The following is a 13,953-nucleotide window of genomic DNA, read 5'->3' on the forward strand; positions in this document are numbered from 1 at the left end:
CTATCTAGAATATATACAAAATTCTCTAATCTCAACAGTAACACTAACCCAAACAATCAAACTGAAAAATGGACCAAAGACATGAACAGATGTTTCCCTGAAGGGGATTTACAGATGACAAATAAGGACAAGAAAAGATGTTCAATACCCTTGACCACTAGGTAGTGGGTCAATGAGGGGTTGCTTGTGGAATTGTCCTTTTCTACTTTTTTGTTTTAAAGTTAGAATAAAAATTAGCAAGAAAAAATTCTATCCGAACCAAATAAATCAACAAACAAGAGTTAAGTGAGTGGACAGAGTCTAAATCATTGTTCAGTCAAGTTCTGCTGTGAAGGAGAGCAGGGAGATGGACAGGAGGAAGACCTCAGGAGAAGGGGGAAGGAAGTTCGTGTGTTTTAAGGTGGGGGATAAAGAATATATTTGAAGGCTGATGGGAATGAAGACGTTGACGATGAAGAAGGCGGGTGGATGAGGATGTATGTGGTCTGGAGTACAGGCTGACTTTTGATTTCAGCAGAAACTTTTTTCCATTTGAGGAGGAAGGAACACAGAGAATATGCTCATTGAGGCGGGTGAATTGGTCTATTTGCTGGTGGGAAGTTGTCTGATAACTTTATTCTTTCAATGAAGTGTAAAAGGATGTTAAATTGTAAGTGTTGATTGGGACACCAAAATATAATACATCTGACATGTTAAAGTAAGGTGCTAGACCAAGATGCAAATTTTTGAAGAAATATTGACATGACTCTTACAACTCCACCTACACTGAGGGATGAAGGAGTAAGGCTGTCAGGATGATGATGGAAGAATTTTTCGAGGTCCAGGTGAGAAAGGGCCACCTGAATCCTGGGTGAGAGTCTTCCAGGATTCCTTGGGGCTAGAGGAATCCTGAAACCATGGATCACCGATATATGCTATGAGACATGCATTTTTTTTTTTCCTGGAAGCCCTGCAACTACCCTAAAAGTTGAATGTATTGTTGAACAGACCTATGCCAACACTCGAGAGACAGAAGAGACAAGAGGGCAGAGTAGAAGGATTTGAGCTTACCGTCTCTCTCGAAAATACCAAAATCACAACTAACTGCTGAACAACTATTGACGAAAAAGACTTGAGCCTACCAAAAAAGATATCATGCATTCGAAGTTAAAGAAGAAGCCACAATGAGATGGTAGGATGGCAGCTTTTGGTATATAATCAAATTCCAGATCCACTGTCTCCCACAAACTGGTAAGTAATTCTGTCACAGAGGTTCTCCCACAGGAGTGAGAGTTCTGAACCTCACGTCAGGCTCCCCAGCCTGGGGGTCTGGCATAGGGAGGAGGAGCCCCAGAGCACCTGGCTTTGAAGGCCAGCGGGGCTTGAGTGCAGGAGCTGCTCAGGACTGGGGGAAATGGTGACCCCAGTGCTGGAGGGCACACAGGAGATGTCACATGCACTGGGACTCAGGGCAGGGCAGTGAGTCTGTAGGAGCCTGGACCAGACTGACCTGTGTGTCTTGGTGGGTCTCCTGGGAAGGTGGGGGGCAGCTGGAGCTCTCACTGGGGGCAAGGACACTGGTGGTGGAAGCCTCAGAGAAGAGTCCTCTTTGCAAGCTCTCCCGAAGGCTGCCATTTTGGTGCCAAGACTTGACCCCACCCAATAGCCTGCAAGCTCCAGTACTGGGACCTCTCAGGCCAAACAGCCAAGAGGGTGGAATGCAGGCCCACCCACCAGCAGACAGTCTGCCCACAGCCACCTCTAAACAGACACACCCCTTGACGTGGCCTTGCCCACCAGAAAGACAAACCCAGCTCTACCCTCCAGAGGGCAACCGGCCCTCCCACCAGGAAGCCTGCACAGGCCCCTGGACCAACGCCACCCATCCGAGGGCAGACACCTGAAGTGGGAGGAGCTGTAGCCCTGCGGCCTGCAGAATGGAGACCGCAAACAGAAAGTTAGACACCATGCAATACATCCTTCAGAGGAAGGAGCAAGGCGAAATCCAGGCGAAAACTAGGAGGAGTGGAGATAGGCAATCTGCCTGAAGGTGGAAGGATGTTTAAGGATGATTCTTGATGGGAGGGGCAAGAGCGGGCTGAGACAGTGTACAGAGGCTCATCCCCACATCCACTGGCGAGGTATTGTGGGTGGGGTGCCTGCCTTTATATCGGAACCCTGTGAGGAGGATTTTAAGAGGCCAGCTTTGAGATCCTTGCAAATGGGAGATGCAGTGGTTGGTGTTTGCTCCTGCCTGGGACATGAATCAGCTAAAAGTGGGCTGTCCTAGCTGTTGGCAGAGAAACTGAAGGAGAGGTGGCTTTGTTGTGATGGAGATGCCCTCCCAGAATTTGGCAGAGTATTTGTCAGACCTGTGACTGTTCCCAGGCATCAGATGTGGGGTATGAGAGAGAGAAAGAGAGGGAGTCTATGAATCTATCAGGGCCCCTCAGCAGACAGCACCTGGAGGTGGACCGCCTCAGGGCTTCTCAGGGCTACAGAAGGAGGTGAGTAGGAGGATGAGCCAGAGGGGAGGGTATTACTCCAAACAAAGGACCTGCAGGTGAGTGATCTCAGGAATCAGAGCTTTTATGAATTCACAAAAACTCCCAGAGTTATCTTTAAATGTTGGCCTGGCTCAGAAAGCGGGAGAATTTTCCAGTGCCCTTCTCTCTCCAACCCCCAAACCCTGTTGGAATCAGAGACAGCACCTAGGGCAAGTGAGGGAGAAAGCAATCAACACGGCCAACAGCCCTTCCCAGGAGGCCGGCAGCCTGCTGCAGCCCGCCTTAGCCAAGAGGAGGAAGAGCCAGAACCTTGAGTGAAGTTGGAAACTTTGGCTGTTACACAGGACTGACATGCTAAGTATCACATCAACAGGGGACTTAGAGTGACCAATGGGCTTCTTATTACATAAGAGTAGTTAGGAAAGTTCTGGGATAATCCAAGATTTCATTCAGAAGTGTTACATCTTGTATCCCCAAGAGGAAATGCAGATAGCCAATAGGTGCCTGGAAAGATGTTCAACATCGCTAACAGTCAAGGAAATGCAAATCAAAACCACAGTGAGATATCATCACACTCCTGTCAGAATGGCTGTCAGCTAAAGGAACACAAAAAATGTTGGCGAGGACGTCGCGATCTCGTACACTGTTGCTGGGGTTGTAAATTGATGTGACCACTGTGGAAAACAGTATGGAGGTTTCTCAAAAAACTAAAGTAGAACTACTATATGACCCAGCAATTCCACTTCTGGGTGTGTATGTGAAAAAGAAAAAACACATGTTCAAAACCATACATGTACTCCATGTTCATAGCAACATTATTTACAAATGCCAAGACATGGGAGCAACCACGTCTCTATCAACAGGTGAATGGATAAAGAAGATGTGGTGTGTGTGTGCGCACACACACGCACACACACACACACACACACACACACACACACACACACATTGGACTACTACTCAGCCATAAGGAAAGGAATGAAATTTTCTCATTTGGAGCAACATAGAAGGTTATTATGCTATGTAAAAGAAGTCAGACAAAGACTGTGTAATATCTCTTATCTATGGAGTCTAAAAATTACAACAAATTAGAGAATCTAACAAAAAAGAGTCAGACTCATCAGATATAGAAAACAAACTACTGGCTACCAGGAGAGAGAGTTAAGGGAAGAGGAGAAATATGAGGGTGGGGGATTAAGAGGTGCAAACTATTATGTATAAAATAAAGTATCAGGGTATATTGTGCAACACAGGGGATAGAGCCAATATCTTATAGTAAATATAAATGGAGGATAAACCCTTAAAATTTTTGAGTCACTATATTTTATACCTCTAACATATAATATTGTGCATCAACTACACTTCAATAAAAAATAAAAATTTAAGAAACGGTGAATGGCAAAAATGAAGCTGCATCACTGAGCAGAGAAGTAAGAGTTGGGAGCATAGACTGAGAATCAATGAGGGGAGAAGTCAGGAGTTAGAAGGGTTGGAGGTTTGAGAAGAGACACAAAAGTGTCATTTTGGTGGGTAGGAAAATGAACTTTCTAGAGAAATGCAACAGGGTCGTTGGACAGTATTTAGAGGCCATCTAAGGTTTGTGATTATGAAACTGAAGTAAGGCCAGCCACTGTCTGGAGTAGGAGCAGAGAGGGTAGAGATTTGGGTTTAATTGGAGTGAAAGTGAACATGAAGCCACTCAGTCGTGTCTGACTCTTTGCGACCCCATGGACTTTAGCGTACCAGGCTCCTCCGACCATGGGATTTTCCAAGCAAGAATACTGAAGTGGGTTGCCATTTCCTTCTCCAGGGGATCTTCCTGCCCAGGGATTGAACCCTGGTCTCCCGCGTTGTAGGCAGATGCTTTACCGTCTGAGCCACCAGGGAAGTCTGTTTAAGGTTTTATTGGACATGTAGGATTCAAGGGGCAGGCGGCAAAGATTTGAAAGTGTTTTGAAGCATGTGATTATCAAGCTAGACCATGACATCAGAGTGGGCAAGGGGAGAGTGGGAGTGATGAAAAGGCAAGGGATGGAAGACCTACAGCCTTTGGAGAATTATATTTCAGGGGAGGTAATTCTCCAAGCCAGGCTTCAGCAATTCATGAACCGTGAACTTCCAGACGTTCAAGCTGTTTTTCGAAAAGGCAGAGGAACCAGAGATCAAATTGCCAACATCCGCTGGATCATGGAAAAAGCAAGAGAGTTCCAGAAAGACATCTGTTTCTGCTTTATTGACTATGTCAAAGCCTTTGACTGTGTGGATCACAATCAACTGTGGAAAATTCTGAGAGAGATGGGAATACCAGACCACCTGACCTGCCTCTTGAGAAACCTATATGCAGGTCAGGAAGCAACAGTTAGAACTGGACATGGAACAACACACTGGTTCCAAATTGGGAAAGAAGTATGTCAAGGCTGTCTATTGTCACCCTGCTTATTTAACTTATATGCAGAGTACATCATGAGAAATGTTGGACTGGAAGAAACACAAGCTGGAATCAAGATTGCCAGGAGAAATATCAATAACCTCAGATATGCAGATGACACCACCCTTAAGCAGAAAGTGAAGAGGAACTAAAAAGCCTCTTGATGAAAGTGAAAGATGAGAGTGAAAAAGTTGGCTTAAAGCTCAACATTCAGAAAACTAAGATCATGGCATCTGGTCCCACCACTTCATGGGAAATAGATGGGGAAACAGTGGAAACAGTGTCAGACTTTATTTTTTTGGGCTCCAAAATCACTGAAGATGGTGATTGCAGCCATGAAATTAAAAGACACTTACTCCTTGGAAGAAAAGTTATGACCAACCTAGATAGTATATTGAAAAGCAGAGGCATTACTTTGCCAACAAAGGTCCGTCTAGTCAAGGCTATGGTTTTTCCAGTGGTCATGTATGGATGTGAGAACTGGACTGTGAAGAAAGCTGAGCACCAAAGAATTGATGCTTTTGAACTGTGGTGTTGGAGAAGACTGTTGAGAGTCCCTTGGACTGCAAGGAGATCCAACTAGTCCATCCTAAAGGAAATCAGTCCTGGGGTTTCTTTGGAAGGACTGATGCTAAAGCTGAAACTCCAGTACTTTGGCCACCTCATGCGAAGAGTTGACTCATTGGAAAAGACTCTGATGGCTGGGAGGAACTGGGGGCAGGAGGAGAAGGGGACGACAGAAGATGAGATGGCTGGATGGCATCACCGACTCGATGGACATGAATTTGAGCGAACTCTGGGGGTTGGTGATGGACAGGGAGGCCTGGTGTGCTACAATTCATGGGGTTGCAAAGAGTCGGACATGACTGAGCGACTGAACTGAACTGAATAAGGTAAGTGTACTGGTGAGGGGATAGTTGGCCAAAGCATAAGATTGGTGTTGTTGATAGTGATGACAAGGTTCAGGATAGACCACAGTCTCAGTAGCGAATGCAGGGTGAGGGATATGATCACTGGATCTGAGAAACCTGTGTATTGGGCCAATCACTCTGAAACTGAGGACAGGAATAGGGTTGTGGACAGTGAGCTAGAGGCTGTGGCATGGCTGAGTGGTGGAGAATAACCTCCGGCTGATGATACCGCTGATGACACCCCAGAGTTCCGTGGATGAATTAGAAGCAGTGGTCATGGGGCAAACCCAGATGAGGCCAGAAAGGTGTCAGGATGCAAAATTTAACTCTTGGCTTTGTGCAAGCGCAAGATCAGCACTTGAAAATGAGCGATTTCCTGAAATTTTCTGCCCAGGACACCTTGCTTTTCTCACTCTAGTCCCTGCCCTGGTAGATGGTACTAGAAGATAAGGGACCAGCCCTACAGGAGGGGAGGAGGTAAGCATCCTCCTCTGTCCTGATCTGGAAAATATGAAAATTATTGTATGGAGTCTTCTTGAATGGGGCCTCTGCTTCAGAGCAATCCATGGTGACCGTGGGGACTCAGGGAGGAGGTGTTGCTAGATGTAACCAGAAAACATCTCTTACGGTCTAAGACAGCTCGGGATTCTTAGACAATATATTCGGAACATGTGCTCTAGTGACCTCCAGCTGTAGCATCTTCGCGATCTATGGCAATGTCCATGCAGAAGCTATGCTCCTCCTGTGCTGTACCCACCCATGACTAAAGACAGGTAGGCGGGAACAAGAGCTGGGTCATTCTTGCCCGACAGAGTCCTCCACTAGGCAGTCTTTTGCCGGGGAGTCTCCACCAACTGTGACTTTCTCAGAGCTGCAGTATGGTCTGAGGTTCTTCCTGTCTCATCTTCCTTCCTTCCCTCTCTCCTTTCACAGTGGCAGACCTGCATCACAGACTAAGTCTCTCTCTGCTGACTCCTGCTCCTTCCCTTTTATTCCTCATTAATGCTTCTCCTGATAAACCCCTTGCACATCTAGTTCTGACTGGACATCAGCTCTCGGGGGGCCAGGATGGGCACAGTAGTCCTTTCCACACCATTGCAGGGTGTTGTGGGTAAAGTTTGTCTTAGCCGGTAAGTTCCCTTTGGGAGAGATCCTGGGAGGGATTTTGAGAACTAGTGGCTGCAGGAAGTGTTGCAACTGGCAGAATAAACATATCTAGAAGTGCTCACTATTATCCTCGAAGAGATCTCTATCCAGAGAGATTTAGACCAATGTAAAGCATGGTGCAGGCTCAGTCCAAAGAAGTCACCCAGTCCACAGTGCACAGTGGGCGACTCAGGTGAGCACCACAGTCCACATACATGCCGCCACTGGAATGAAGCCACTGGTTTGACCCCTTATTTGTCAGTGTTCTGGAGACAGCTTTGGCTGCTCATTGATTTCTTTCTGGGGCAGACAACAAGGGGGAAGCCAGGAAGTTTCTCCCATAGTCCTCTGCTGCTCCGAGTGGCACCAGCCGAGTTCCTTGTTAACTGACGGTCACTTAGTATAATGCTGTGTGCCAGAAAAAGGCACCATGACAACTTCTGGGCAAAGTCCCAGTTTGGAGAGCCTTATTGCAAATAGTGGAGTGGGAAATGGCAACCCACTCCGGTGTTCTTGCCTGGAGAATCCCAGGGACGGGGGAGCCTGGTGGGAGTCTCTGGGGTCGCACAGAGTCGGACACGACTGAAGCGACTCAGCAGCAGCAAAGTAGCCCAATACAATAAACTGATGGAAAGGGGGCCATAGAAGGTTGTGGGCTTGTCAAGAACCTTGGACCGTTTATAAGAGGTGGTGGGAAACTGAAACTCAAGCTTGTAATTAAACTTTTATTCATCATAGAACAATTTTGAAGCAGAGGCAAGGATCTACTTGGTCTTAGGACAGTTATCACCAAAATAAAATCTTCAATAGTGCTTGAGAGCCCTATTGAATAGGGGATAGGAGCTTTAACCGTCTCATCAGTCAGAAGGAGCTGGGTGATGGGTAGAGAGCTACGAGAGAAGATGACATTCTCACTTCTGGGTGGGACACTTTGCACACCTCATATAACCTTGCAGAAGTGATTCCTTTCCTGCAGACCTTGGTCCAGCAGCAATATATAAAAAGCCTGCAGATGGGATGATGGATATGTGGACAGCATGAGAAAACAGCTTCCTAACTCTGAGCAGGGGGCTATCTGGGAGGTTGTCTTAATTTGTATTCCCCCAAATCAGGAGCTGAGACAAGGGTTTGGGTGTGTGTGTCAGTCACTCAGTCATGTCCGACTCTTTGCAACTCCATGGACTGTAGCCTGCCATGCTCTTCCTTCCATGGGATTCTCTAGGCAAGAATACTGGAGTGCTTTGCTTAGGAGGCAGGTTTATTTCCAAGGTGATTCCAGGAGTCAAAAGTAAAGAAGCAGAGAGAGAATTAGCTAAGGAAGGGAGAAACTCCCCTCAAAGCTGGTTAGTGCTGTGGGCAACTGGGCAGGGCAGGGTCAGGATGAAACCACAGAGTTACCCAAGTGGAAAGGTAAGGAGGCCCTTACTTTCAGGATTGCGAAAGACTGGCCCTACATGAGGACTCAGACTTTCTATCGACTCTCTGAGAAACTTGATTCAGAATTGTCCCTCCACAGCTTGGGAGGCTGGGATGGTAATTCATCTTCCAAATCCTGCATTCTTGCATTGGTTGAGGATTGTCCTCGAGGCTGTCAACATCTCCCCTTCCCTCTGCGCTTCTGGGCTGCCGTGTCTGTGTGGGGAGAAGTGGCTTTGGAGAAGGCCCTGAAGACAAAAAGCTTCAGAGTTCTATTCAAAGTCAGATGAGGCAAGGGATGTTGTGGTGTGGGGCACAAATAGGACCCGCTACAGAGGCAACAGTTAGAACCAGACATGGAACAATGAACTAGTTCCAAATTGGGAAAGGAGTACATCAAGGCTACATATTGTCACCTTGCTTGTTTAACTTATATGCAGAGTACATAATGAGAAATGCTGGACTGGATGAAGCACAGGCTAGAATCAAGACTGCTGGGAGAAATATCAATAACCTTAGATATACAGGTGACACCACCCTTATGGAAGAAAGCAAAGAGGAACTAAAGAGCCTCTTGATGAAGGTGAAAGAGGAGAGTGAAAAAGCTGGCTTAAAACTCAACAATCAAAAAACGAAGACCTGTATCCAGTCCTATCACTTCCTGGCAAATAGATGGGGAAACAATGGAAACAGTGACAGACTTTATTTTCCTGAGCTCCAAAGTCATTGCAGATGGTGACTGCTACCATGAAATAAAAGATGCTTGCTCCTTGGAAGAAAAGCTATGACAAACCTAGACAGCGTATTAAAAATCAGAGATGTTACTTTGCCAACAAAGGTCCATCTAGTCAAAGTTATGGTTTTTCCAGTAGTCATGTATGGATGTGAGAGCTGGACCATAAAGAAGGCTGAGTGCCAGAGACCTGATGCTTTTGAACTGTGGTGTTGGAGAAGACTCTTGATAGTCCCTTGGACTGCCGAGAGATCAAATCAGTCAATCCTAAAGGAAATCAATCCTGAATATTCATTGGAAGGACTGATGTTGAAGCCGAAGCGTCAATACTTTGGCCACTTAATGCGAAGAACTGACTCATCGGAAAAGACCCTCATACTGGAAAAGATTGAGGGCAGGAGGAGAAGGGGATGACAGAGGATAAGATGGTTGGATGGCATCACTGACTCAATGGATGTGTGTTTGAGCAAGCTCCAGGAGTTGGTGATGGACAGGGAAGCTTGGCATGCTGCAGTCCAGGGGGTCACAGAGTCAGATGCGACTGAGCAACTGGGCAACAATCACAGTGGAGTTGAAACAGTAGGACCCAAGTGTGGCCTCCCACAGCGGACTTTGGAGGAGCTACCATCTGTTCTGACCCTCAAAGTGCTGGTCGTGTCCAGAGAGGACCCCACGTGTGGTGAGATGTTCCTTTGCACAGGAAGCGCAGTGCTTCCCACCCAGCTCGCACTCAGTGGGGGTGGGGTGCAGCATTGCAACGAGGACACCCTGGGATATGGTGCGGCAGGATGGGTTCTCTCATTTTCTCCCCCTTTCTCTTTCTGCTTCTTTCAGTGGGCAGAGAGGGCATTTTTATTCTGTTAAACCTCCTTGGTGAAGAATCTTTATTCCTGCTGTAGAGACAAAGAAGGTTGTTCAGAGAAGTTATGATGTGTGAGCAAGAGAAGGTCTGGAATCAAAGTGGGACCTTCTGGCCTCATCCAGAACTTGGTCCGGAGCACCAATTTACTTAGCTGATGAGTTGAGTATTTCTGTGTGGATCATTTGCAGACATCTTCAGCTTCCAAGTAGTGCTGGGGCTCCCTGTTCTAACTACAAGAAGCATCATTATTCAACAGGCACACACACACATGCCTTTATGTTACTTTGTAATATGATTAAGTCTGTAAGCAAGAGCAGCTGCATTTCTAATAATCAATTAACTCAGTTCTGCTCAGGGAAAAATAAAGTAATGAGTCCTCTCCATGCATACCCCTTTAGAATTTGTTCTTTGCGCGATGAATCATACCGACCAAGCTTTGCTGTGGTTGTTGGTTTGACTGGTGTCTTAAAGGGCCAACAGTAGCCATGAACTTTCCTTGGTATAGATTCAATGCCCACAGGCAAATCCAGCTTTTCTCTGCCTGAACTCACTTGGATGATAAGTCATCTGGGGCTTCTCAGGGGAAGATGCTTGCAACATATTTCCACTTTAGGCAATATATGAGTGATTTTCCATAGTAACACTGCTGATATTTGGGTCCTAGGGAGCATTTATCTGGAGGAAAAGGACTGGGAACTGTCACCAGAGATGTAGATGGAAGCTGGCACCCTTGTCCACGGTGCGGGGGTGGGGACAGAGGGTCGGGTGGGGAGGGGGGAAACATTCTTTTTGAGTAGATTTGGTGACCAGCAGTCAATATACAAGAGACACTCACAAATCCATACTTCGGGTCCCCATTTGGCACAACCCCCTCCTTAATCTCTGCCCCCAAATTCAAAATTTCTATAACCTGTCGCTGTTACCAGAGGGATCTTTAGAGAACATGAATTTAACTCTTGGTTGAATACTCCTCAGGCATGTTTGTCTGCCTAGCTTTCTTCTTCAATGCTGGAACTGTCAATCAAAATGCCCCTCCCTTTTCTTGCGGCAGATGGCCAATCAGATGCTCTCTCCTTGAAATCTGAATCCTAACTGGACACTAACCAAAAAAGAAAAGTAGATACTGATTGGTCCTGACCCCATGAAGAGATTGTCTATTGGTACCTAATACCCAGAAACCTGCCCAGTCTTGGCTGCTTTCCTTGCTGTGTTCAGCTTTTTAGTTCCATTCTGAGTTTCCCTGCAGTCATCCAGTACATTTTATGCTGCAATGGATTTCTGTTGCTTGTAACCAAATAACTCCTACTGACATAGAAATTGATACATGGAGATGGGTGTTATTAATAATAGACCTTAAAGTGTAGCATTGGCTAAGATGAGCTAGGCTAGCACTGAGAATCTCCCATCCCCCTGGTCTGAATCTAGAAATTTCTGTCATGCTGTAACCTGTTATAACTGGAGACTCAGACCACCTACCTCGTGCAGCAGGAGTTGAAGGACCTTGAAAGAAAGATCTGTAGAATTTGGAAAGGTGTGGGCTACTTCTTGAAGGTTTAGTAAAGGTACACACACAAAAAACAAACTTTGCCTCAACTGGCCAATATGAGAACAGAAAGGGAGGCCTTTTCTAACTATGGCCAGCAGCCCAAGATCTTATAATCATGCCTTGGAGAGTGAAAAAACATCCAGCTTTCTGTCCCAAGCTAATATTGGTGGCGAAAAGGCAGGGAGAATTGGAAACAGTGGTATGCTAGAGCCAGCTCATACTGACTCAGGTCGACATCGTTTCCCAATTCTGCCTCCAGGGATATCACATCGGTAGCTTGACATGGGCCTGTGGTGGGAGTATTTACATCAGAGAAGACAGAAAATGCTACAAATGAGGGATTCCTTTTTACTCCTGAAAATCTAACTGTTTAATATTTACCAGCATACTGATGATTGGAAAATTAGAGACAGAGGCAAGAATGGAGCTTGGAGAAGCCTAACACTCTCCCCTCCTCCCACCTCCTTCCAAGGATCCCGTCCCTGTACTCTTACCAGGCAAAGAAGATTATTACTCCAATCTAAAGAGCTGCCCATGGAATACAGACTGGGTTAAGGGAAGGTAAGCTTCCTCTGTACCTCGCCACCCAAGCCAATTTTTTTGTTAACAATATGTCTGTATGGTGGCTGCCTGCAGACAGGACGCATGCAATTCAGCTGACGGGTGAAGAAGGGCAAATCATCTATTGCTAACAGGCAGTAATGTCCAGTCCCAATTTTAGACTGAAAGACCATAACCCGACAAGATCTAATGAGTTGGCAAAATGCAAGAGACAGAAATCATACTAGCGCTTTGAGGGAGTTGTATTGCCGCAGAAACTTCAGTCCAGGGAAATAATGGCCCGTGATTGCTCAGACCTTAAGACAGCATGCAGGGCTCACTGATAACCAACAGGAAGTACAATACACTCTCTGTTCCTTAGAAGAAATTGCTTCCTGGTGCTCCTGTCTCGAGGGAGCAGGAGAGAGGATGAGGAAGGCTCCCAGAAGCAGGACCAAGAAATCATTCCACTGTCAAGGCCAGCAGTACAGGCTCCGGGTACACTGTGGGCTGGCACTTCTGGATCTGGTTTCTTTTTTTCTTAATAGAGGTTGTTATTGAAGTTAACATATTTATCCTATACTATTGTCTATGTGAGGGCTTCCCAAGTGGTGCCAGTGGTAAAAAAAAAAAAAAAAAAAAAAGCTGCCTGCCAATGCAGGAGACATGAGACACAGGTTCGATCCCTGGGTCGGGAAGATTCCCTGGAGGAGGGCATGGCAACCCACTCCAGTATTCTTGCTTGACGAATCTCATGGACAGAGGAGCCTGGGGGGCTATGGTTCATGCTGCTGCTGCTAGTTGCTTCAGTCGTGTCCGACTCTGTGGGACTCCTAGATGGCAACCACCAGGCTCCCCTGTCCCTGGGATTCTCCAGGCAAGAGTACTGGAGTGGGTTGCCAGTGCCTTCTCCACTATGGTCCATAGGTGGCAAAAAGTTGGACATAAATGAAGCAACTTAGCCAGCACGCCTTGTCTGTGTGATGGCTAGCCTTTGGGGACTGGGCCAAGAGGAGCTAACTTTGGACTGTTTAAGAAGAACAAAGTTAGACTAATAGTATTAATTTACTTTGACATTGCTCTCAGTGCTGCGGATACATCCATGAGCAAATAGAGTCCATGCCCTCACAGGGCTTACATTCTAGTGGGGAAGACAGGCAATGAGCAAGTACATATATAACATCTCTGCTGCTGCTGCTGCTAAGTCGCTTCAGTCGTGTCTGACTATGTGTGACCCCATAGACCCCCACCAGGCTCCCCCATCCCTGGGATTCTCCAGGCAAGAACACTGGAGCGGGTTGCCATTTCCTTCTCCAATGCATGAAAGTGAAAAGTCAAAGTGAAGTCACTCAGTCGTGTCCGACTCTTAGCGGCCCTATGGACTGCAGCCCACCAGGCTCCTCTGTCCATGGGGTTTTCCAGGCAAGAGTACTGGAGTGGAGTGCCATTGCCTTCTCCGATATAACATCTCAGAAGGTGGTAAATGCTGGATTGGGCTGGTAATTAGATGGGTTGGTAAGGAAGAACTAAAGAAAGTGTGGGAGCGCACAATGTGGATACAATGGCTGAAGGAAAAGCAAGTTCCAAGGGTCTTTGTCCTGAGGCAAGACTATGCCGAGTGTATTTAAGGAGAAGCAAGGAAGACAGCGTGGCAGAAGCATTGGGAATTGGGGTGAAGATGAGGTCAGAGAGGAATAAGGGTCAGATTATGTAAAACATGGTAATAATGTTTACTTGGAGAACATAGAAGCCACAGGTGGATTTTGAGCTCCAGCAGCTGTTTGAGAATAGACTGCTGGGGACAAGAGTAGACATGGGAGACCAGTTGGAAGGCTATTGAAATAATACTTGTAAGAGATGATGGTTCCTTGAATAAGTTGGTAAT

This window comes from Capra hircus, chromosome 22, assembly GCF_001704415.2.
Source record: "Capra hircus breed San Clemente chromosome 22, ASM170441v1, whole genome shotgun sequence".
NCBI classification, from domain to species: domain Eukaryota; kingdom Metazoa; phylum Chordata; class Mammalia; order Artiodactyla; family Bovidae; genus Capra; species Capra hircus.